At 36.9% G+C, this 27,182-nt stretch overlaps 1 protein-coding gene across 2 annotated transcripts in view; it reads left to right on the top strand.

Annotated features, from left to right (window-relative positions):
- PAK1 (p21 (RAC1) activated kinase 1) overlaps positions 1-27,182 on the top strand; it is a 129,346-nt gene that overhangs the window by 4,667 nt on the left and 97,497 nt on the right. For both annotated transcript variants that reach the window (XM_079103984.1, XM_079103986.1), the window contains exon 2: positions 266-321. The gene's annotated coding sequence lies outside the window, so the exon portion shown is untranslated. The remainder of the gene's footprint in view (positions 1-265; positions 322-27,182) is intronic.

The raw sequence follows: 27,182 nt of genomic DNA, 5'->3' as shown, positions 1-27,182 counted from the left end.
TGTGGCTAGTTTATAGGGTTACGAATAGGGTTTACTAAATAAAATATAGTATATAGGTTTATAGGGTTTCTAAATAAAATATTGAATATAAAGAAACCTTTGAAAACCATAATTTATTAGCTAGTTTTTAAGAGGTGATAACTATTAACTGTTTCTTACATTATTGAACACCTGTTCTGTTACAGACACTCTGTGAGATATTTAACATGTTTTTTCCAATTCTCAGAATAACCATATAAGGTGATTCCTGGTATCTCTTTTATAGATAAAGAAGCTGAGGCTCACACTGGGAAAGGAAACTTGTTCAAGGCTTTTCTACAAGTAAGTGGCAAACCTTAACTCTAGCCTATGTACTATTTTCAGTCCCCAGGTTGCTTTCTTGTTTCTGTGTAGAGGATATAGGAATGTTTTGCAAATAAATATATTGCTGTGAGAGTTAAAATAAAATTTATCTCCATTTAATCTGCTCTTTTTTGTTCATTGCAAAGATTGGCGAAGACAGATTTATATCATTTAATTTATCATTCACACAGCAAAAATAATATACTTTGTTTAGTCTTCTCAGTAGCCCTGTGAGGTAGTTATTCCCATTTTATGTGTTAGGAGACTGAGGCACATAAATGTTGGCTTACTCAAAAGCACATAATTAGCAAATGCTTGAGTATTGATTTAAAAACACATTTTAAAATTCTAAATGAACTACTTTACTTTTGCCAATATATCATACCGGCTTTTGAACTCTATCCAGGTAAACTTTGGGACACTCAAAGCATCCTCTTATATTGCTTCCTAATCTCTTTACTTTTTCTCCCTAGAAAACCTTTAAGTCTAAAGTCTACAGTTTGAAATAGAAAAAAATAATTGCTGATTAAACTTTTTGTCAGATGGTCATGACCACAAACTTTGAAGATAACATTTCTTTATGGACACTATAAGATTCGGTTTTATCCAACTTTCTGAGTTACCTGTGACTGAGTATTCATTTCCTTTTGCCATCACGAATTTATTAGTATTATGTATTGCATTTTTCTGCCTTTGAACTCTTCCTTTCAGGAATAATTTCTTTCCTCCTACCCTTTTGTCTTTGAGATGGGGAATATCATTTATCCTTCAGGATTCTCCAGATCCTCTTGAATAGTATAGTAACAAGTCTAGAAAGAACCAGAGGTTTATTGCTCTCTCTTTAATATGATTTTGTGTGATATTGATTAATTATTTAGAATTGATCAAAGTCTTAGTTATATAAGTCCATTATGTCTTGGCTCTTATTCATGGAGTCAGGGTTAAGTAATTTGCACGTAGCATTCGGAAATCCATTCTTTCTTATGGGGCTTTCTTCCTTGACCTTTCCACTTGCAGCCCTTTCCAATGTCCTTTTTCCTTTCACACTGGCTAAATACCAACTGAGATTGACAACATTTTTCTCCTTTATAGAATCTGCCCTTTGAATCTTTGGTGATGATAAATGACAATGCCAACATATACGTGGCTTCCCCTTTCATCTGTCTGCCTATATTAGATCTTCAGGCCTAGCCTCTTTTATTCTCTCCTTGATCCCCACAAAACTGGGTTTGATGTAATTGCTCATTTGAACCCTTGTCATTATAGAACTTTGTGTATTACTGCAATATTATCTTCCATTTTCTAGAGAAGTAGATAGATGTAAATATAAAAGCACTAAATATGAAGTGAGGCAAAGAGCAACTTTGATACTTATTTAAATTTCTATTTCTTCATTTGGAAAAGAGAATACTTAATTCACAGAATTGTGGAGATTAATAAAATTGTGAATAGATGTTGAGCTATAGAGATGTGTGGTGGAATAGTTGTAATTTTATGACTTAAAATTATGTATAGCAATGGTTGTTATGTTGACTGTGTGTTTGAACTACTTATGAAAATTATTTAAAAAATTCAGTAGCCTGAGCTCTATCTCAAGTTTACTTAAAGTTTACAGGTGATTCTAATATGCAACCAAAGTTGAAAAGCACCATCTTATAATATTCTGTGTAAAGGTCTTATGTATCTATTGTATGAAAACAAGTGATTTTATAGCTATTTAAAGTTCATTGATTTGCTGAACACATATAGACATCTGGCATTGTCTCTGGCTCTGAAGAAATAGATGAATCATACCTATTTTCTACTCTTGAGTTTATACTTTCCTGCAGAAGCAGACATGTATATAGACGATTATACTCAATTGAGACAAAATGACACATGGAGATATGTGTGGGTGCAGGGTGAACACAAAGGGAGGGCATCTACCCTGCTTAAATTGGGGGTGGCCTAGAAAGCCTTCTTAAAGGAAGTGACACCTCAGAAGGGATCTGAAACACCAACAGGGGTTAACCAAGAACAGAGGAGGGGTAGCAAGAGGGGAGAGGAAGGGCCTTTCTGGAAGAGAGAGTAGTTAGGAGGGCTAAAAGATTTGAGAGCCTGTTTGGGGAACCCTGTGAAGTTTAGGATGCTCAAATGGCAGGACTTGAGGTGGGGAGTGGTGAAAGCAGAGACTGGACCAGATAATGAAAGGCTTTTGTATAGTGTCCAAACTTTCACTAACATGATCTCACATTGTTCTTCCAACAATCCCCTGGGTTATCTAGGACAGGTGTTCTTTTGTTTTCATTTTATAGAAGAGAAAACTGAGAGGTTAATTTAATTGCCTGAGGCTATACATCATAGTTATGATTTGAAGCCAGATCTTTCTGACTTGAATTCATGTCTCTCGTTATGCCATAGCTGTTTCATTCCTTTACAGGATTGTGGGGATCAAGATAGCTCTGTGAATTTATATACAGCAGTTGGTAAGCTGTAAACTGCTTGGCTGATGTTGGCTCTTAGCTGGGAGTTTGCAGTGAGTGACCTCTAAAGGTGTTTTTAACTTTGAGGTTCTTAGAACTCTCCTTAATTTCTGGGGTTCCCCCCACCTCAGGAGTTGATAACCAGTATCCAGCAAGCTAAAATATTTTCAGATAGTCACTCTTCCAACTTGAGTGTCTACATAAACGCCCTTGTTTGTCTTAAAGATATGTTTATGTTTCTTTTATTATGAAAGAATAATTTTTTCTCACACAAAATTTGTAGATTAGAGATTAAAACAACTCTAACAAATTCATCATCATTTTATCATTTCATCATTTATCATTTCATCTATTTCCTTCTTATATTTTTGAAAAATGAGTTTGGCATAGTGATTTCCCTGTTTCCCAGTCACCTTCGCTCCTTAACCTCATTGTACTTTGGGGATAAGTGAGTTCAGGAACAAATAAACATCATCAGCTTCATTGCCATGGAATTTATGACCAAGTATGCTCGGCAAGTGTTCTACTACTGAGCTACACCTCCAACCCTTCCAAAAATCTACTAAAGACTTTTGTAGTGCCAAGCACTTTATATTTGATTTTTTCATTGAATCCTAAAATATGAATATGTGTGTGTGTGTGTGTGTGTGTGTGTATTTTTTCATTCCTATTAAGATGTTCCCTTGTACAAGTGAAGAAATTTGGAGAGATCAAGCTATAATCGGAAGATTTTTTTTAGTTGTCGATGGACCTTTATATTTTAAAATTTATATGTGGTTCTGAGAATCAAACCCAGTGCCTCACACATGGTAGGCAAGTGCTGTACCACCAAGCCACAACCCCAGCTCCTGGAATTTGAAGATATTTTAATGATTATTTATAGTGTGATTATAGCAGGTCATATAAGTTACCCTAAGCCTCAGTTTTCCTTAGCTGTCATATAGATGTGTCAAATTTGATGCTAATTTCCCTAGCTCAAATATTTATGAGTGATTCATAACACTGACAGACCTTCTTTCTTCCTCTTCTGCCATCACCCTTTCCCTATAATGCAGTAGGACCTAGTCCATCAGTAATAGCATTTTACTATAAAAGAATTCAAAATAGACTAGAAACTTATAAAATTTATAAACTTCCAGGTTGGGGGATGAGTAGTAAGGGACTTCATATAGTTGGACAGGCTATTTAAAAAATTTTTTTGTAGTTGTAGATGGACAGAATGCTTTTATTTTATTTGTTTATTTTTAATGTGGTGCTAAGGGTTGAACCCAGTGCCTCACACATGCTAGGCAGTGTGCTGCCACTGAGCCACAGCGCCAGCCCCTAGACTCTTAATTCTGTATCACCTGCTGGATAATTACTATTTTATAACATTCTCTTTGATTTAAAATTATTTCCCATCTGGAATTATCTAGTCCAGAGTATGTGGTTTTCAGGGTAGATTTTTTTTTTTTTTTTTTTAATTTGGCACTGGATAGAGCATGTGCTCTATCACTGATCTGTGCCCCCAGCCCCTCAGAGTGGATTCTTGATTAACCCAAGAAGATTATCTGTATAATTTGTAAAGCAACTTAAGAAGAATAAACAAAAACCAGATCATCAGTGGAAAAATCCATAATGATATGCTTTTGAAAATTCAAATTTCTTGAGCAGCCTAGAAATATTTAATATACATATATATACACATTTTCACATACAGTCTCATAATTGAATTCTACCCTTAAGATATTGTAGTTTTACAGATGAAGAGAAGTTAGGTGACTTGTCCATGATAATATAGCTGAGAGGTTGCAAACTGGAATCTTTAATTCAGATCTGTCTCCAAATCTTGGTGTTTGCGCCTGATCATTCAGGTACTCCCTTGATCAGTGGTATTTCCTTCATTTTCCCTTGATTTCTAAATTATTCCAGGTTAAAAAAAATCCAGGTTCCTGAGGCAATTAGTAATTGCCAAAGCCTCCCTGCAGCCCCCCTACCATAGAGAATCAGAATAAGGACACGAACCAGCACTTTTAAACTTAGTGTCTTGAGAGCAGAATACTCTCTTGTCAGCTGTCACTTAAAACAAATGTACAAATAAATTTTGAGGAACAAATTGATTATTTCAAGTTTCTAAGTGGTCTTGAGCCTGCCTCTGGGTATCCTTAATATAATAGAGCTAAGGTTGAATTTCACAATTAAAAAAAATTCTCTTTTGGGTTAAGTCCACTTGAAACTTGTTGTAAACTTCTTTCAGCTTTTAAGTGTGTTTAAAGTTCTTTTTAAATAATAAAATACAGGGATGGGGAATATGTTAGCACACTAGCATTTATATCATTATTTGTTTACAGTAGAGCCATACTTGCTTCTCTGTGGCTTTATTTGATTAATGTCTATCTGTCCTACTAGATCCTAAACTTCAGAGAATCATTTATCTTTAAGATGTGACCCTTAAAGAGAATAAGTTGTAATATAGTACCCTTTTCCTTAAAATAAAAGTTTTTTTTTTTTTTTTGCTTCATTGTTGTATTTCCAGTGCCTAGCCTATAGTAGGCACTCAATTTTTTTGAATGAATGAATTAAAGTGGAGCCAGTATACACACAAACTGAGATCCATAGGACTTCTTTCTTTTTGGTGATACCGGGAATTGAACCCAGGGCCTTGTGCATGCTAGGCCATGCTACATATGACTTCTTTACTAAGAATATTTGTTTGATTTTTTTCAAGTTCAACAAACATAAAGGAATCCTTTCAATATCTGTCTGAGAAAGGGTAGGAAAAAAGAAACTTCAGCGTGCTAAATATATAGCTATCTAGTGCACATACCTCTAACCTGAGTAAAAGTTGAAGATGCGCCCTGAGGCTATCTAGGAGTGTAGAAAATTCGCTGTCTCTCTCTCTCTCTCTTTTTCTTTTCCCATCTTGTTAAGTTGCTTAGGGCCTCACTAAATTGCCTAGGCTGACTTTGAACTTGGGATCCTCCTGCCTCAGCCTCCACATCCCTGGGATTATAGGCATGCCACCACACCCGGCTGGAAAATTCTTAAGATGATCAATCACCATCCATTCTGGGTTTGTTTTTTTTTTTTTTTCATTTGAATTGAGGAATTACATACTACTAAAAGATGACATTGGATTGAGGCCCTTTGTCTTCTACAGGATCAGTTCTTTTTACCACAACCCAAGTCGGTCTTTCAACACTGGCAGTTTTCTTTTAGATTAGTCTTGTTTTCTTTAAAGTGCCTCACAATTCTCAAGATTAACATACATAATGTTACTGATGTTCTTCCATTAAAATAATAAAACCCTATTCTACACATTTGTTTTGTAGTACTGTTAATATATTTATTGTCACTATCATTCTAACAAGCTCTGTTTCTCTTTTTTTGGTATATGTAAACATGTATCTTTGTGTAGCAATAATATTGAGTGGAGTTTGCCCTTTTTTCTTGACCTATAATTATTTTTGCCATGATATTCCTCCATTTTATTATAAAATTTAGGATTACATTTCATAATTATCCTCAAATTATTTTGTCAGTCAGGGTTCTCCCAGAGAAGTAGAACCAATAGGGGAATTCTTTTTCAGGGAAACCTTAGTTTTGTTCTTAAGGTCTTTCAACAGGGTGAAACCCACACAAATTAGGGAGGATACCTTTATTTAAGGTCAATTGATTCTATACATTAACTGCATCTACAAAATTCATTTACAGCAACAGCAGGATAAGTGGTGTTTTTAATTAATTAACTTTTGGTACCAGAGATTGATCCCAGGGGCACTCAACCACTGAACCACATCCCCAGCCCTTTTTATTTTTTATTTTGAGGCAGGCCTTGCTAAATTGCTGAGACTGGCTTGGAACTTGTGATTCTCTTGCCTCAGCCTCCCATGGATTAGTGTTTAATTGCGTAAGTAAAACTATAGTCTAGCCAATGTGACACATGAAACTATCACAACCATTTGTTTTGCTTTTCCTATCATAAATTACATTGTTATATATATATATATAAGTACAGTGTTTTTCCTATAATCCTACATATAGCTTTCTTCTTTCAAAAATTCCTTTAGAATAAATTTCCATAGGTAGGATTATTAGATCAAGGTGTACAAGACCTAATGGGCTCTTGAGAGAATTTAATACTTGCAAACTGAAAATACCTTTGCAGCTGTTCTTTTAATGATTTCTTCAGGAGTTGTTCTATTTAATTGATCCATTTCCCTTTTCCATAAGCTATGTATCTCCTTGTTTTCTAGCCCTGGATATTGCACACTTTTCTTCAGTTCTTCCCTAATTCTCTGCCTACCATTTTTCTTCTTACTTTCCAACCCCATGCCTTGCCTTGGCCTCATGTATTATAGATGAAATAGCTGCCTCACATTCCGACTATTAAATCGAAGGATCTTCTTGTATTTGTACCCATTCATGCCTTTGCCCCTTTGCTATGTTTTGAATATGGTCTGTCCTATATAAAACTCATGTTGAAATTTGATGGCTATTGTGATGTTGGGATTTGGGGCCTTTAAGGGATGATTAGGTCATTGAGAGGGACTAATGGGACTGGGTTAGTTATCACAAGAACCAGTTGTTTTAAAGGGAGGATCTCTGTGTTTTGTCTCTTCCACACTTCCCTGCTTGCCCTTCTGCTTTCCTCCATGAGTTGAAGCAGCATGGAGCACTCGCCAGCACCCTGCTTTTGAACTTCCTAGCCTCTAAAACTGTGAGCCAGTTAATCTCCATTCTTTAAAAATTACCCAGTCTTAGCTGTTTTGTTGTCAACAACAGAAAACAGACTAAGACACACTCCTTTAATGACGAAAGAAGTGACCCCTTTTCTAGGAAAGGCCTGTTCCTCTACACGCTTTTGGATTCCTTCCCATGGTTCTTTCTTAGGAACCTCTTTATGTCATCATTAAATTTTGTTTTCTATTGAAGTTTTTATAGCAGTACTCAGACCTTCTATTTAAAGGAAAACAACTTTCCTTTTCCTTACCAAATACAAGTGCTCCTGAGTTCCCATGTCAAACACTAAATGCTCTCTGCTCTCTTTCAAAGCTAGTTTTCTTAAATAGCTGTTTACAACTGCTACTTCTAGTTCCTTACCTTCTATTTACTCTGCAGACTGTTTCACTCCTATCCCCACTGCCTCATTACAAATACTCTCCCTAAGGCCACTGATGACCCCATTGTGCCAGGTCTGCTTTAAAAAAAAAAAGGTAAACAAACCAAAAAACCCCCATAGTTCCTCCCTTCTATACTCAGTCATTTCTTGATATCATCAGAATATTTAAGCACACTGTGCATGGTGTTGCATGCTTGTAATCCCAGTGACTTGGGAGGCTGAGGCAGGAGGATCACAAGTTTAAAGCCAGCCTCAGCAATTTAGCAAGGCCCTAAGCAATTTAGCAAGACCCTGTCTCAAAATTAAAAAAAAAAAATAAATAAATAAAAAAAATAAAAGAACTCAGTGGTAAAGCACCCTTGGGTTCAATACTTGGTACAAAAAAAAAAAAAAAAAAAAAAAAAATTCAGCTGTGATTCAGGAGTCATGCTGGTTTTTATTTATTAATTTTCTTAATCAATTTGGAACAAAATCCAGGTAAGGCCTGCACCAATACTGGCTGACATCTTTTGTGTCTTTTAGTATCTGAATTCCCCCTCAATCTCTTTCCTCCACCTTTCAATTTATTTATTGAGGAAACCACATGGTCCTATAGTTTACTCCCTGTGCATTTTGTATCCCACAGTTCAACAAGTTCCTTGGTCCTATATATTTCTTGTAAATTAAGTTATATTTAGAAGCTTGATCAGATTCAACTTTTTTGTTTTATTTCATTTTATTTATTTTCATTTTATTTCATGGCCACTTTGTAGGCATTGATGTGTTTTTTAATCATGAGGCTCATGGTGCTGGGGATGGTGACACACATTGTAATCCCAATGGCTCAGGATGCTGAGGCAGGAGGATTGCAAGTTCGAGGCCAGCCTCAGCCACTTAGCAAGGTCCTAAGCAACTTAATGAGAACCTGCCTCAAAATAAAAAATAAAAAGTGCTGGGGATGTGGTTCAGTGGTTGAGCATCCCTGAATTTAATCCCTGGTTAAAAAAAAAAGTTTCATGGTGCTCGGATTATCCCATAGAATTCCCTTTTCATTATCATCTCACTAGACCTCTCATCAGTTGCCATTCTTGATTACTTCCTCTTTATAGTGGTCTTAGCTGGGCCTGGTGGTGGCTACTTTGAACTTGAGGCAGAAGAATGATTGAGCCCAGAAGTTCAAGGCCAGCCTAGGCAACATAGCAAGATATCACTTTCCTTGTTTGTCTCCTACCTCTGTTGTTCCTCTGCCTATTGTGTTGCCTTTTTCTACCTTGAATTTAAATGTTAGAATGCCCCAAGGGAGAATCCTCTTATCTTCCAGGATGTTCTTCCTTCTTCATTTCCCTTATTCTCCTACCTTTGAATGTTTGTTATGATGACTTCTATATTTTCCTGGATGTTTCTAGCCTAAATTTCTCTCCTTAACTCTAGACTCCTATATTCAGTTGCCTGCTTGATAGTTTCACCCAGAGGTCAACGTCTTCTACTTACTGTACTTTAAAACTGTATTCTTCATCTTTTCCTATAAACCTGTTCTGGCCCCAGTTATCCTGTTTTGGTAAGTGGCGTCTTCATTTCCTCTGTTGCTCAAACCAGAAGTTTGTTATCACTGACACCTCCATCTTTCTCCTCCTTCATGTGTACTCCATTCCCAGTCTTGTCAGTTGTACTTATTATGCATTTCTTGATTCCATTTACCTCTCTCTCCTGTTATCACCCCTCTAATCCAAGCTATCCCTATCTTTACCCCTGGACTGGTACGCTAACCTTTTAACTGAGTTTTTCTCCTTAAAACTTATTTAAAATTTTTTTTCACTTTATAAGAAAGTAGAAATTTTATACATGATTTATAAGATTCTGAATGACCTGGCACTTACTTATGTTTTTCTAACTTCATTTTGTGCTACTCTCTACCTCAGTGGCTGTGCTTCAGAGTGATTGACATTTTCCTTTTTTCTCTCTGTTCTACAAAGTTTGAGAAAGTCTTTCTTCAGGACCTTCACACTGCTTCTCTCCTGGTATGCTCTTCATGGAGTCTGATTTCTCCTTCCGTTTCTTCCATTAGTGAATAAATATTCAGTATCACTTTGAGTTAGGACCTTCCTCATCTAAAGAAGATCCCCTCCGTCATCCTCTTGCAGCATTTTGTTATTCTTTGTATTGGCATTTGTAACGATTTGTATATTGTAATTGTAATTTGTAATCGTATATTTACTTGACTATTATATGTCAGGACTTCCAGCTTAATGGAATCAAGAGTCATGTCTTTTGTTTACCCTTGTACCCTGTCACTTATTGTAGTGCCTGGAATATAATGAGTGTTGGAAATATTTGCTGAATTAAGCTCATAATATCAGTAAAATGGATTATCAAGCCTTGTCAGTTTTATCCCTGAAGTTTTTTTTTTTTTTTAACTTGTTTCTGTTTCTTTGTTCCTTCTGCTCAGGTATAGGCAAAAGCATCTCTTCAATAGACTTTTAGTGACTTTTTTTTTGGTGGGGGGTACCAGGGATTGAACTCAGGGGCACTTTACCACTGAGACACATCTCCAGCCCTTTTTGCATTTTATTTAGAGACAGGGTCTCACTGAATTGCGTCGGGCCTTGCTAACTTGCTGGTGCTGGCTTTGAACTTTCTATCTTCCTGTCTCAGCCTCTAGAGCTGTTGGGATTACAGGTGTGCGCCACCATGCCCAGCTTTTTAGTAACTTCTAGTTAGAAGGTAGCCAGTCCTTCTGCCCTCTTATTCATGCATTATTCTTCCTGGAATAATTTTTTTGATCCTGCATCTTTTGGCCCCAAAACCATCATTCTTGGTAGGGGAATATGCAAATTAATTCGTTATTCAGTGAACTTAACAATTGGAACTTCCCAGCTACCTCTTCAGCCTCATCTTTGCTGATCCTACTCCATCTCACTGAAAGGATTTTCAATTTTTTTCAGTTTTATGTTACATGATCCTATTCCCTCTGCCTGGAATTCCTTTTCCTCTCTATTAAAACTCTTCATTCTTCAAGATTCAACTTGTATACCATTTCTTTCATGTGGGCATTCCCAAACTTCCATCACCATTCAGGATTATAAATTCACAGAAGAGAGTACCTTGTTTTGTTTCTCAGTATCTTGAACCATGCCTGACATGTAGTAGGCTCTCAATGAATATTTGTTGAGTGATTGAATAAAATAATTTACTTATTCAACAAATATTTTAAAAGTTTTCTTGAATTTCCATAGCACTCTCCTCATCCTTTGCACTATAATTAGATGTGTAGATGTTGTTTGACATCCATAGGGACTAACCACTTATATAATTAGGTACTACTCTAACATTCCTCTGTGCTCACTGTTAGGTTGTGTCCTCCTCATTTCTTTATTAGTAAATGCCTTTCTAATGGCAGGATGATGAACATCTAACAATATGGTACAAATAGATTCTAATGAAAATTGAAGAGTTTTATGAAGTTGAAATAAAGTGATGTTGGAGAATGGCTTGAACCACACACACAAAACACTGTAAAATCAGACCACTTTAAAACTGAAGGAGATCCCATAAATGTGTGCAATTTTTGTATTTTATGTATCAGTTAAAAAACATTTAAAATACTGAAAGGAGAATTAATGTGGGTAATGACATAAGGGAAGAGTCAGAAAATAATGATTTAAGTAACAAAGGATTTAAGAAAGACCCTTGGGAAAACTGGTAAAGCTCTTAAATATTTTTACAAAATTGATCTTATCAACATGTTTTGAAAGCCAAATGTGAAGTGACAGATATTCTGTAAGAATTACCTTAGTGGCAATTATAACTTAAATTTTGTTAAATAGTTATCAAAATTTCTTTAGATTTATCTTGATAAATTAGCCCCCCAACCCCCCAAAAAACGCAGTCAACTTTGGGGGTGGTTTATTAGAAATTTTGGTCCCTTGTGAGTTAACTTTAAGTGGTATTTTGGGGGTACTAGTTATCCTTGTATTACAAGATCCCCTCTCTGTATGCTGGTTCCCCCATTAGATTTAGCTCCCTGAGATTGGGACTGTGCTTTATTCACTATGTTCCTGTGATATACTTACATGGAAATAAAGAAGAAATGAAAAACGATTTAGGGTATTTGGAAAAGCTCCTTAAAAGAGACTGTTTGATCCAGAGCCTGTATGGCAGGTGTATGGTGACTGTTAAACTTCGTTAGGTGGAAAAGGAAAATGTCTTTTTCTTTTTTTTTTTGCCAGTTTCTGCCTAGTGTGCACTTTAATATTCAGAATCTGTTCTCTGCCTCAGTAGCTCTTGTTCTTATTGTAATTCTTCCTGGAGATTGAGATGGAAATGAGAGAAGCTTTGGGCTGCTGCCTGGGTATCCACATTCATGAGAACTTAGAAATGCAGAGGGACCAAATGCCAGGCCTGACCTAGCCTTCGCCAGGTCAGCCAATCATTGCTTTCCTGCTCTCCCTTTGTTCTCTGTGCCTCCAGCCTCCTATCTGCTGGAGGTTTGTGCTACAGCTGTTTCTACCAATTAATGTGATGCTAATGTGCCCCTTAATGAAGCCAGGGAAGCACATGGTCCCAGCTAGTGGATAAGAACTCCACAGTGGCAGCCTTCAGAGTACCTTTTCATGAACAATTCATCTAGGCACCTGAATATCTTTTTGTATTCTTGAAATCATAGTAACAGAAACTAAACATGACATTAGCCTTAGGTGTCTAACCCCTTATTTTATGGAAGAGATAAAAAAAAGCCAAAAATAAAAAAGGCTCTTACCAAATTAATTCCATACCTCACATTTCACCAAAGCTCTGTCTAATTTAATTTTATCCTTTCTATGTTGTATAGTAGTTAAACCTCTGCCTCTGGCCTAACTTTAAATCCTGTGGCCCTCCCATTTCCTAACTGTGTGATTTGTGGAAGTTAACCTCTATAGTCTCTATTCTTTTTTTAAATAATTGTTTTATTTATTTATTTTTATGCAGTGTTAAGGATCGAACCCAATGTCTCACACATGCTAGGCAAGCGCTCTGCCACTGAGACACAGCCTCAGCGCCTAGTCTCTTTATTCTTAAGTGGTACTAATACCTAATTCAGAGGTTTGCTATTAGGGTACATGTGGTAATAATTGTATAGCACTTAGCAGATGTTGACATATGACAAGTGCTCAACAAATTTTGGCCATCATTATTCCAGGGTAGAGAAACTAAAATGATCCTAAACAACAGATGTTTTTAATTTATAGTGCTATCCTTGAAACCTTTGTTCTAGTTCTCCTTCAATTAGAATACAAGCCTTGTGAAGGCCAGGACCTTTTCTGATTGCTTCTCTGTATCCTCAGCACCTAGAATTTTAGCACATAGTCGATGCGTAATAACTACATCATGAATCAATGAATTTTGGGGGGGGGGAGTATTTTCTTAATAACATCTAGGTTTGGATATTTCAATAACTTGAATCTTTTTTTTCTTTACAGTTGTTTATATGAATTTGCACTTTTGAAGAATAGTTTTTGTGTTGTGCCCTGGATCTTTTCAGATACTTTTTTTTTTTTTCCAGATGTTTCCTTCTGCATTGTAAGCATTGAGAGATTTTGATCTCTGCTCTACAGATCTTCCCCATTGCTCTTAGTGGAGTATTTTTTGTACACAGTTATTATTGCTTAGTAAATGCTGAACAAGTGGTTGTAAAAATAACGTCGATTCAACATTATTGAGCAAAAACTAGTGTATGCTATGGCACCAACTCTAAGAAATAGTGAATTTGTAGGTGCAGTCCTCAGTTTTGAGAGTGAGCACTCCACACTGAGGGAAGAGTTGATTCAAAGACATGGAGGGCCAGGTCTTATGGGATCATGATAGTAAATATTGTGTTGTCTTTAATGTAGGACTGTTATTCTCCCCTGCCCTTTGGTTCTGGGGATTGAACCTAGGGACACTCTTATGATTGAGCTGTATTCTCAGCCCTTTTTTATTGTTTATTTTGACACAGGATCTCACTAGGTTTCCCAGGCTGGCCTCAGTCTTGTGATCCTCCTGCCTCAGCCTCCTGAGTTGTTGGAATCACATGTGTACCATGGTGCCTGATTCGGTCAGGGTGCTTACCAGTGGGGCAAACTGAATTCATTCTATCAACTTCAAGCAGAAGGGCTTTATAAAGGGTATCAGAGAGATTAAGAATCTTTTTAAGGGGTGGTGGTATAACTCAGTGGTACAGCTCTTGTCTGGCATGTACAAGGCCTGGGTCTAATTTCCAACAATGGGGGCAAAAAGAATCTTTTTGTGGGAGTTGAAGAGATGAATCCAGACTGAGCTTCTAGGAACAGATTCCCCAAACCATATTAAAGAACTGAGCTCCCAAGGATGTTGCTATTTTTTGCCAGAATCAGAATACTATTGCTACAACTGCTAGATCTAGAACCCTGCTGCCTCAGCTACAGTTTGTATAAAACTCACTTGCCACTGAGGACTGTACCTACAAATTCATACTTTGTAGGGTAGGAAATAACACTACAGCAAATACTAGCTTTTGCTCAATAAATTAATGTTAAATTCAAATGATTTTATATTCAGCAAAAGGGATGTTCTATACTCAGTTATACCCCTTATTTGGTACTAAATTAGTATCTTGTCTGAGAGGATCTGCTTGACAGAACCTAAATTACATATAAGAGAGTTTAAAAAGATAACTTCTTCCTAATCTCTGTAGTCTTCCTCCTAAATTAGGAGGAGGATTAAATAAGTGTTGAGCAAACCAATTTATGGATTTTTGCCGTAGAGAATATTCAGAAGACTGGTACTCTCCTCTAGTGTCAAAATTGAGATTTGGGATTCTGGTAGTAGAAGCTGGCTTTCATCATGGTAGTAAATTGGCTGAAAGGAACACTTAAGAAGATAAGTTGTGATGGATGAGAGAGGGGTCGTTAGAGAGAATGCCAGCCAGCCACTGATTTCATACCCAAAAATGGACAAAAAGTTCTTCTCTTCAAATTGGACTTACCCATCCCTGAGCTGTAAGAGTTTCCAGGGACATGCCAGTTGCTAGTTGGTTAATAATAATTACTATTTAAGAACTCAGCACTGGCAAATAAAACAAGATTGTCATGTTTGGTTTAGATGTAGAATCAGGACCTATCCCTGTAGCTAGGGATGGGGTCATCTTTCCCAGAGGACAGTGGTTTTCAAAGTGTGGCCACTTGGGACCTTGTTAAAAATGCAAATTCTCATTAGGTGTGATAGTGTAAACCTGTAAACCCAGCTACTTGGAAGACTGAAACAGGAGGATTGCAAATTTGAGCCCAGCCTGGGCAACTCATACCCTGTCTCAAAATAAAAATAGAACAAAGGACTGTAACTTGGTGGTAGAGCAATTACCTAGCATGCTCAAGGCCCTGGATTTAATCTCTAGTACCAGGGATGGGGGAGAAAAACCTTAATTCACATCCTAGACCTATGGGTTGAAAACTGTGTGTGGGTCCTAGAAATCTGTGTTTTTATAAACCATCCAGATGGTTTTGATTGCATGCTAAACTTTAAGGTGTTACCACCTTGGTAACATAGGCTGATGAGGGATGAATACCTGATAAAAACAGGGCTGTGTTAGGAAGGAGGAAGAGGAATGGATGTGGGATAGGCAGCCAACAGCATCCATTTCAAAACTAATTGTAGATATGGACTAGTTCATGAGGAATCTTGAATGTCTATCTCATGTTCTTGTGAGGTATAAAACTGGTTAATGTATGTCTGAGGGACCTGTACAGTAAAGGAGAAAGATTATAAAAGAGAAAAGCATTTTGAATTGGAGTTGAGAGATTGGATTTCATCCTGGTCTCTTTATCTTATTGAATTTAACCCCCCATTCTTTTAAATAGGGAATATAACCACTAGGATGTTGGGAGAATTAAATGAACAAATGTAGACAGAAATGTATAGCTCATTTAGCATATTAATAAGTAAATATTTGCAGAATCTGAATGATGATGCTTGGCTGAAGTGCAGGAACTTTATTCTGGGGACTTAATTAGGAGTACCTTTTAAGACAATTTCCTGGTTCTCAGTGATTGTTTCGGGTCTTGGGTTCTTGATCATATTCCAGTTAGTTCTGATTTAGTTGCCCGAACACAGGTTCTACCTCTGGGGTATTATCCTGAAGCATTACATGAATTAATTACTTCAGCTTTCAAAGGGATATAGAAGGTTCCTTTTTGCTTGCATCTAATATGTATTCAGGGTGGTGTGGCCATACCTGTTTTTTATTCCACCTTGGCAGCATAACTCTTTCCTTTTTATTTTGTTCTGTGATATTGTTTTAAATTTGTACCACTATACCCTTTCCCCCCATTTTTTTTTTTTATACATTTCATATTTTCTAAATATAGAATACTTACTTGGGTCCAGTGGGAAAGATGTTTAGAATCAATTTGGGCTCTCTTTTACTTATATTTAAAGAAACTAGGTCAGACAGGGAATTTGCCCAAAGTCATGTGTATTCCACTTTTACTCTTTTCCAATTTCTTGGCAGGGAAAAACTTATATCTGGGGTTAAATGTCATTTTTGTTTTTTTTTGGTTCTGTAACATTATTTAGTCATTTCTACATTGTTTAGATCTGATGGTATTTATACTCTGCTGCTGTATGTGAAGCAGAGCTGATGTCCCAACCTAGGAAGAGAGATTAATTACTGAATAAAGTATATATCCAGCAGATGGAGAAAGGGCCTCACTTTAAACACATCCTTCACTCCTTAGCATGCTTGAGGTGTTATTAAGTATGCCAACATCATATCATTGGTTGGCTGTGGCCCTTTTTTTTTTTTTTCCATCTTGGGCATTTGAGGAAGGCAGGCATGAAATTGAATGGCTAATTTCTACTCTGTAGTACTGAGCACTTCCCACCTTATAACCATAAATCCAGTCACATTATTTTCTTTTAGAAAGTTACTATTGGGTGGCAAAGAAACTAAAGAAATGCTTCTCATAAATTTGTTGGTACAAATTAGATTGCCAACTGAAGGGAATTTTAGGAATGATCTAATCTAACACCCTAATTTTATGGATGAGAAAATGGAGGTTAAGACAGGAAAATAATTCATTCAAATTATATAATAAGTTAGTTAAAGAGTAAGGACCACGGCTCAGATTTCTGACTTAACTGTTAAGTGTATTTCTGCTGCATCCCGCCCCCTCCGCCCCCGGCCCCTGCAAGGCACAGCATAAGAGGCAATGTGGAGTAGGATAAAAGAGCACAGATTTTGAGGGCAAGAGATCTGTGTACAAATCATGGCTGTACCACCTACTGACTTCTTCCTGAGAAAGTAATATCCACTTCTTTAAGCATTGGTTTCCTCCTTTGCAAAATGGGATTATGATGATATCTCTTTTGCCTCAGAAGGTTATTATTGAAAATAAAATGTGAGACACTGCAAAAAAAATTTGATGACTTTAAAGTGGAGATGCCCAGTTTGCTTATAAATCAGCTTCATCTCTATTAGGTATGTGACTTGGGGAAAGTAACTTCATTTCTGTGAACACACTTTGTAAAACTGGGACACTAATAACTCCCTTACAAAGTTGTTTTGAGGATATTTAAGTAAATATAGAGGAAAAGAAATATTTTCTCTTCCCATTGTTTGTTTACTGGCAGAGGACACTATAACAAAAGACAGTCTAACCAGCAAAAACTATACAGATTTATTTAATGTAGGTTTTATGTCGCATGGGAACCTCAAGAAGGAAATAAAGTCTCAAAGAAATAGATAAACTTGTGTACGTTTATGCTTAGTTTTGATGCAGTTGTGTGTAGTGGTAGAAGAGGTTGGGAAAGAGGGGTATGATCTCATGATAATAAGCTAGGTGAAACTTTGCAAAGTTCATTTGTTCAGATTCTTCTCTATGTCCCTGTGTCTTCAGAGATAAAGTTGTTCCTTTCTTCTGGGAATAGGATGGGCATCTGTTCAATGAGGGTCTTTTTACCTGCTGTGTGGGAGAAGAATGAGAATAACCTTCATGCTTCTGGATTTTTTCAATGTAAATTTGCCATATTTTAGGGTAATATCTTCCACATTCCACAGTGAAACATTCACATTGGTGTCTGGTACATAACAGGTGTTCAATTAATGTTTGAGATCTTCTCAAGACTCATATTTTCTCAGACTGTTTCTCTAAAGTCTTAAAGATAGCAGAACTTGTTCTTCTATGGTTTTATTTTTTTGCAGTACTGGGGATTGAACCCAGGGCCTTGGCTTTGCTAGGCAAGCATTCTACTGTGGAGTTACACAGTACCACCCCTAGTACTGGGAATTGAACCCAGGGATGTTTTACCCCTGAGCTGCATTCTCAGCCTTTTTTATATTTATATGTATCTTTATTTTGAGAGAGGATCTCACTAAGTTGCTGAGGCTGACCTTGAACATGTGTTCCTCCTGCCTCTTCCCAAGTAACTGCGATTACAGGTATGTGCCAGTACACTGACTTTTCTGTGATTTAAAAAATAATTTTAGGGAGTTTATTTCTGGACCTGTGGGTGGGGCAAGGTGTGGGCTTTGCTGTTAGTCAGATTTCCAGTCTAAACTTCAGTGTCCCTTAGTCAGGCAAACTCTTCCACCTAGGGAAGGGCCACTAGAGACAGTAAGTTTGATTGTAAGTGGATTGAAAAAGAGGAGGAGGAAATTTGGTAACTGGGAAACTTTGGAAGGAGAATGGAAATGGGAAAAATGGTACTACTTTTGGACCCTGAATACCAATACGTCAGGATCTTAGTGGTGAAATTCTTTTTCATTATGATCTCAGTTTCTGAGAATATAATTGCCCCCAAAGTTGGAACCATGGCTGTCTATGTCCTCTGCTGCTCTAAACACTTGAGCCACAATAAATATGACATATACATTTATGTGTGTGTATAGATATTACACATGTGTGTATGTATATATATATACATACACACACATTTCTTTTTCTTTTTTTTGGTGATATTGGGTATTAAACCCAGGGCCTCCCACATTATGGGCAAGCACTGTACACTGACTTACAACCAGCCCTTTATTTTAATTATTTTATTTTGAGAGAGGATCTCACTAAGTTGCCCAGGCTGGCTTCGAACTTGTGATTCTCCAGCTTGAGTCTCCTGAGTAACTGGATTATAGGTGTGTGCCATTACACCTGGCTTATGTTATATATTTTTATTGAAAGAATGTCTATCAGAAATAAAGAACTATTGTGGCTCATAGAGTTCCATTAATCCCTAGTGGTTCCTAATCTCTCGCTCTGCCTCCATGTTGCAGAGATAGTTGTATTTAACCATGCTTTTCTAGTTTTACCATTATTTAACCAGGCTTTTCTATTTTTTAATGTGAAGGATTTGAAGGATTTTAGGTCTGCTGATTTTCCTTTGCAAACTTGGTTGGGCCAGACAGTTACTTCCTTTAGCCATAGTCATTGTGTGGGACCTGCCAGTTTCCTCTTTCTGGTTTTTAACACTGGCGTGGGGCTTGTGATACTAATGCAAAAAAGCCTGGGAACATGAACATTATTTGCTTAAGGGGTCCAAGATTATGGGAAAACATAATGCTGAGATGTTCTTTGTTTCCCATTACCTTCCCAAAAGATAATCTCATATAAACCATCAATTTGGTAAATAAATGTAGAGTATAAACTTTGAATTACACATTCTACTGGGTTCTTTACATATATCATCTCACCAACTACTCTTAGACTGATGATATTACCTTCAGTTTTACAAAGAAGAAGTCTGGAGTTTAATTAAAGGAAATGACTTACCTTAGCTACTGATGGGTAGATCCAGAATTTAAACCGGCCTTTATGACTGAAAAACAATCACTGATTGCTATGCCTGAGCAGATTGGAGCTCCTTGAAGGTAAGAATTTTGACTTGTTCAAATCTGGGGTCCCTCTCCTCAGCATGGAGGATGAAGCAGAGTATTTCTTTTCTTTCTTTCTTTTTTTTTTTTTTGAAGTATATTCTCTCTTTTTAAAAATGTTTTTAGTTGTAGATGAACACATACCTTTATTTTATTTATTTATTTATTTTTATGCAGTGCTGAGGACCGAACCTAGTGCCTTACATGTGCTAGCTGAGCACATTACCACTGAGCCACAACCCCAGCCCCTACATTCTTTTTTTAATTACTTTTTAGTTGTAGATGGACACAGATTTTTATTTATTTATTTTTATGTGGTGCTGAGGATTGAACCTAGTGCCTCACATGTGGGAGGCAAGCACTCTAACACTGAGCTACAGCCCCAGCCCTTCTTGTTTTCTTTTTAAAAATTATAATTATTCAATCATATTAAAATTTTACAGATTGATGGGTCTCACTGTGACATTTCCATACAAGCACATGTCATTCTTTGAATGTATCCACCCTCCCTACTGTCCTTTCTTTCCCTCCCCTCTCTCCTCCTGTTCCCTTCCCTAATAGTCTTGCCTTCTATTTCCTAGTCATCTTTTTTTTTTTTTTTTCTTTTCTCTTTAAGTTTCCATATATGACAGAAAACATGCAATGCCTATCTTTCTGTGTCTGGCTAATTTTGCTTAACATGATAATTCATTGCATCCATTTTTCTGCAAATGACGTGATTTCATTCTTTATGGATAAAACTCCCTTGTGTAAATATACAGTGTTTTAAAATCCATTCATCTGTTGATAGGTACTTAGGCTGCTTCCATATCTTGGCTATTGTGAATAATGCTGCCATAAACATGGACATGCATGTATCTCTTTCATATGCTTCCTTTTCTTCTGGTAAATACCCAGGAGTAGTATAGCTGGGTCATGTGACAGATCTATTTCAGATTTTTGAAGACCCTTCGTTCTGTTTTCCATAGTGGCTGTACTAATTTACATTCTCCAAAGCAATATATAAAGGTACCTTTTTCTCCACATCCTTTCCATATATATGCCGGCATCCAGCCCTAGCAGCGGTTGGGGGTCCTAGGTGGATAGGAGGTGTTGGCACAGTAGAGAAACAGCAGACAGAGACACCAAGTGTTCTGAGGCTGAATCTCTCTCTTTATTTTTCTGCCAGCCTTTTAAAACATTTTTTTCTTTAGTAATGATTATATCATTTTATGGTTAGTTTAAAATAAGAAAAACCTTCAAAAGTACAATCTATGCTTCTTCTCAAAGTGCACCTTCCCTCTGTGTGACAGCCCAGACCAAAACACCCTTATTTCCCAGCCAGACCAAAACAACCTTGTCCACCAGCCAAACCGAGGGCACCACGATCTGCCAACCTTCTACCTCCAGAACAAACATCACTAGATTTTCTGAGAAACCACCCCCACCATGAACTCCAGTGTTTAACAGTGAAAAACTTTTACTACTATTAACAAAGGGCAAAGAAATCAACTTATAGTTAATATTTTTAGTTTATTCTATTTCATTTAATGGCGGACTATAATCTTATTTTGATTCTCAAAGAATTAGACTAAACATAGGAAAAACACAAATTATATTTGTGACTAACCCGGATATTTTTATTATGTAAAGTATCTCTAGAGTCAATTATTAAAACTAGGAAAGCAACAAAGGCTAAACACCACATCGAAACACAGAGGAATGCCTCTTTATCCATCTATATTTAGAAATTATTATACTAAAGTAATCATAGGCTCCTTTTAACTTGAGCATAGCTACAGTTGTTTATTTTTATATATTTTTATCTATGTATTACTACTAAATTTTTATTGTATACTATTTTGTGACCCAATATAGTAAAACCTTCCCAATGTTTTTCCAATGTTTCTAATGATACATTGATTATTATTATTAAAAAGCAACTACACATGGAGACATGCCGCGCCTGTGGCCCCCAAAAGGGAGGATGATCTTTCAGCAGAACCATGTCAAGTGTCGGATCCTCTACTCCAACAGAACCATGCCAAGTGTCGGAGTGGTAGGAAATAGATGCAGCATATATATATGTATATATATACTTTTTTTTAACAGAATACTTGTTTTGGGGTGTTTAGTATATTGGAAAGACATAGACGGACTCAAAGAGTAAAATACATGTGGAATGTGGGTATTGAGAAACTTTCCTAGTCCACATTATTTGTCGGGGGGAAGCCCTAATCCTCTAGTGAATTTTAAAATGAATTATGGGATCAAAAAAGAAAGTATTATTTATTCCAGAAATCAATAAGGGTAACTAACAAAACCATTATAAGCGCTAAGATCTTAGCTGAAGGTAGTGGTGCATGCCTGTAGTTGCAGTTACTGTGGAAGCTGAGAATTGCTGGACCTGGGGAATTCTAGCTATCCTGGGCAACATATTGAGATCTTATTTCTCAAAACAAAATAAAACAAACAACTGGGGTGGTGGTGGTGGGGAGGTAGCCCAGTGGTAAAGTGCTTGCCTCACATGCCTGAGGCCCTGTGTTCCATGTCCACTATCACCAAAAAACACAAAACAACAAAAAGATCTTCATGTTTAATTGGGAAAATTAACACCTTCACTGTGTTTTCTTGAGAAAATGCCAGATGATACAAGCAAAAGAGCCTGTCTGAACTATACAGTGTTAAGTTGTTTTAGGCCTGGTTCTGCCTGTTTGGTCCCCTCTTTGAGCTTCAGTTTCTCTACTGACAAAGAGGTGTTGAATTGAATGACCTCTTTGGCCCCTGATAACTCAAACATTTAGATAATGGTCTTGCAACTGTTCCATTGCTTCCTCCATTAATATGATAACAGAGTTGCTACCTCTGATATTCTGTAGCCCCTCTGTCCCTCTCTCTTTAAGCCCACTGCCTAGTTGCCTTTAAGGTCCTGTGCCTGCTTTAGTTTAGTTTTTTTCCCCCAAAGCTGTTTCTGTGAGGGCCAGTGTTCTCTTTTGAGGTTGAATTGAATTGTGCAAGGCCTCAGGAAGTGGTGGAAGCACCTTCCTCAAACCTGGTTGCACCAAAAGCCCATCAGATGAAGTCTTATCCTCAAAGAGGAAGAGAAAGCCTAGGTTCCTTAGCCAGTAGATAAAAAGTTTCTCTCTTGCATCCTGAGTTTATTTCACCACCTATAGAGAGGACATTTCCTTTTAAATTAATTTAATTACAGTGTTTATTGTAATATATATTTTATGTGTTTTTAATTTTTTTTAGTTGTAAATGGACACAATGCCTTTATTTTATTTATTTTTATGTGGTGCTGAGGATTGAACCCAGTGCCTTTACCACTGAGCTACAACCCCAGCCCCTGTAATGTGTATTTTGTATTGTACTGCATTATAATTGCTTGTTCATATATCCTGTCTCTCCTTAATTTTATTTCCTCAAAACAAGTAGCCCTTCTAATGTTAGAAGTACCCAGCATATATCAGGTGATTGATAAGAGAGGAAACTAACATATATTGAGTAGCTTACTGCTGTGCAAGTTGCCTAATAGATATTTTCACTTAATCTTCACAAGTCTCTGACATAGGCATTATGCCTTTTTTACATATGAGGTCATTGAAGCCCAGAGAGATAAAGAAGCTCCTGACCTGGAGTTCAAACACAGGTTTGCTGACTGCAAAGCTTGAACTGTATTTAGAAATATTCTTCTGACTCCTAATTCAGTATTCTTTCTGTACATACATGACAGATACAAATTGAGTATGTAGTTGTGTTTAATGCCATGATTGGCAAGAATTCAATTGGGAGCATGGTGGAATGATTAGCAAATAGTTGTGGCACTTGTATAATTGCTCTGTGTTAAGAAATTGCTCCAGAATCTTTAATGCCTTAATTGGAATTGTAGGCAGTCCTGTAATTTGGCATTTTAAAAATGAATTCATTTCAGCTGGTTAGCAGATGTAATAACACCTACCTTTGGGCATGTTCTGTTCTAAAAAAGGATGAAAAACTGCTTCTTTCACACTACCCTGGGCAGGGTATATGAGCTAATCTTTGACCTGAAACAGTGTTAGTGCTTCTGAAGCATTTTGCCTCCAAGCTTTGTCATTAGAATCAGACACTTGGATTATGGGGTTCTTATCCCAACTGCTTGAGCTCTTACTAGGGAAAGTCCAACACAAAGGACCTTTTGTTTTCTTTTTGTACTTGGGATTAAACTCAGTAGCATTTTTGCCACTGAGCTGCATCCCCAGTTCTGTTTTATTTTTGAGACAGTGTCTTGCTAAGTTGCTGAGGGTCTTGCTAACCTCAAATCTTGAACTTGGGATCCCCCCGCCTCAGCCTGTCTAGTCACTGGGATTATAGGTGTGTACCACCACACCCAACACAAAGGACTTTTTCAAAATTGGTAAAAGGAGATCCAAAATTAGACCTTTGGAAATATCTCTGTCTCCTCATTTTGTGGCATGAGCTGTTGATTCACCCTATATTAAGTGGACCAGTAGCAGATATGGTATAAAAAGGTAACAAAAGTAAGACCTGGGTTCAAACTCTCGTTAAACTCTATGTAATTTTGAGCAAGTGATTTATACATGTTGGGCCCATTTCTTTATGTGTTTTAGTTGGGTGATTCTTTCTAGATTAAATAATCCTGTTGTCCAGGAAGGACACATTAGCAGTTGTTGAGGTTGGCTTTGAACTTGTGATCCTCTTGACTTGCTCTCCCCAGTAGCTAGGATCCAGGTGTATAGCCTGGTAAATGTATTTTGTTTGTTCATTTGTTTTGTTTTGTGTTTTTAATCTGCCAACTTGAATTGGAACAAGCTATAAAGGAAGTTAAAGGATTAGAAAAGTTGTAGTTATGCCTGAAGTGCAGAAACTTCAACAGCAGAGTCAATGAGATGATAGTAAATTCAGTTGGTTTCCCTGAAGAAGTAATCTGAGAGGGGACAGAACAACCAAAACAGAAGCTACAGTGCCTGTTATAATCCTATGTCAGAAATGAAATACCATCCTTCCATTGCATTCTTTTAGTTACATAGACCCACCCTTCTACTAGATGGGAAAGGGCCACACAAAGATGTAAATACCAGGAGGCAGGGATCATTGGATGCCATCTGAAAGCTGGCTATCACAATGGTAGAGATACTTTGAGACCCGGCTACCCAAATCATTTATTAAGAATGTAACCTAAATAAGCAAATTCTGATTTTGTTCCATGTTCCAGGCTTAGAAGATATGGGGAGAATTCCCATATGTCTTTAAGTGATGGGTTTCTGGGGATGCAGGGAACAGGGAATACTTCAGAAGACTCTTGGGTCTCATGTATCTATTAGCAATCTTTCTAAGTTAGTAACGTTATCATTCCTGTTTCTACAAACAACAGATATGGATGAATGTTGGAAGCACCAGACCTGATGAAATTGTCCTAGCAAGTCTGAGCATTTTGACTTTTACCTATAGAGAAAAATTAGTCAGAGAACTGCACATACCTCCAGCACTTAGTATTTTTAAAAACTTTTGCATTCATTTTCAAGTAATCAGTCTCAGAGGAGTAGTGTGATGAGGTGGGAAATTGACTAGCTTTGAAATCAGTACATCTATCTGAATTTGAGTTCCAGTTTTGCATTAACTGTGTGATTCTAGGTCATAGCCTTTCTTTGGACTCCAGTTTTCTTAAGCAAAACATGGGGGTGTTACACTAGAGTCTCAGGGTTTTGAAGTAGAACATCACAGGCTACTGGAGTAAGTTTGGGAAGTGAGAAGAGGCTGAGGAAGTGGACTTACCCACCTCAATTTTAGCCAGAGCAACTGTACTTTTTACCTGTTTAAATATTAGTATTAATTTAAGAATTGATTGGAAAAAGATTTTGAGGCTCTACAAAAATCTTGGAAATGACTGAGTTGATTGATTTTAAGTCTTAAAGGATTTCTCAGTGGAAAGAAAGGGGTCTTTTTTTTTTTCTCTTGCCATTGGGCCAGGCTAATGGGGATAACCTAGGTAGTGTGGGAGTACTTCTTTTTACATTTCTATACACGGAATAGTGGAGTGGTGGACCTAAATATCTCCTAAGAAATCTAGACTTTCCCCACTCCTCCCCTAAAAAAATAAAAAAAAAATATAGATAATATAGGTATATATAATATATCTGTACATATATATTAAACAGTATATATAATCTCTCTCTCTCTCTCTCTCTCTCTCTCTCTCTCTCTCTCTCTCTCTCTCTATCTATTAAACAGTGTTGGCAGAGGTGGGCTTTAGTTGTTAATGGCTGTATCTCCTATTCCTAAAGTGGTATAGCATCTTCAGGAGCCAGGAGCCAAGTCCAGAGGGAGAAAGACCTTCCTTGGAAAGGCAAAGATCATAGAACAGGCCTGCTAGAGAAGAGTGGGCTGAGTAAGTCCTCAGCAGGTAAGAAGGACTTCTAAGTTGGCATCTGCTTCCTTGGATTATTTAAGTGTAAACATACTTTTTTTGACCTATATGGTACCCAAGCCTATCTGTCTTTTGGAGAATAAACTAGTGGAACTGGTAGAGGTGAGAGAAATTCAGACGAAATTTCCTTTTAGCAGATTAGAAGGTTTCTTTGATTTTGGTGGCTCTGTTGCTTACTGTTATTTGAAACAAGGCATAGAAGGAACTTACTTCAACTCCATAAAGTCTATACATGACAAATCCAAAGCAAACATCATAGTGAATGAAGAGAAACTGAAAACATTTCTTTTAAAATCTGGAATGTCAGAGAAGAAGAATATCTACTCTTACCATTTCTGTTCAGTATAGTACTAAAAATTCTAGCCAGACCAATTAGGCAAGAGAAGGAAATAAAAGAGATAGACATAGGAAAGAAAGAAGTCAAATTATTACTGTTTGTAGATGATCCTATACTTAGAAAATTCAAAAAGTTCCCCCAAATGACTCCTAGAGCTAATAAATTTAGCAAAGTAGCAAGTTACAAAATCAATGTACAAAAAGTCAACAGTTTTCCACCAGTAATAAATCTTCTGAGAAAGAAATTAGGAAAACAATTCCATTCACAATAACCACAAATAAAATAAAATATCTAGAAATAAATTTAACCAAGGAGGTGAAGAACCTCTGCAGTGAACACTGAAGAAGGAAACTGAAGAAGACACAGAAGAAAAAGTGATCTCCCATGTTTATGGATAGGCAGAATTAATATTTTTTAAATGGCCATATTACTAAAAGCAATATACAGATTCAGTGCAATCTCCATCAAAATATGAATGATATATTTTATATAACTGGGAAAAACAGTCTTAAAGTTCATCTGAAAGAATAAAAGACACAGAATAGCAAAAGCAGTTATAAGTCAAAAAAGCAATGTTGGAGGCTGGGGTTGTGGTTCAGTGATAGAGGCTGGCATGTGTGAGGCCCTGGATTCAATCTGCAGCACCACATGTAAATAAATAAATAAATAAATAGTCCACTCACAACTAAAATAAGTAAATA

This window comes from Sciurus vulgaris (genome assembly GCF_902686455.1).
Source record: "Sciurus vulgaris genome assembly, chromosome: 11".
NCBI classification, from domain to species: Eukaryota; Metazoa; Chordata; class Mammalia; order Rodentia; family Sciuridae; genus Sciurus; species Sciurus vulgaris.
Note: the sequence above shows the minus strand (reverse complement) of the source record. Positions and strands in the feature narration are given on the sequence as shown.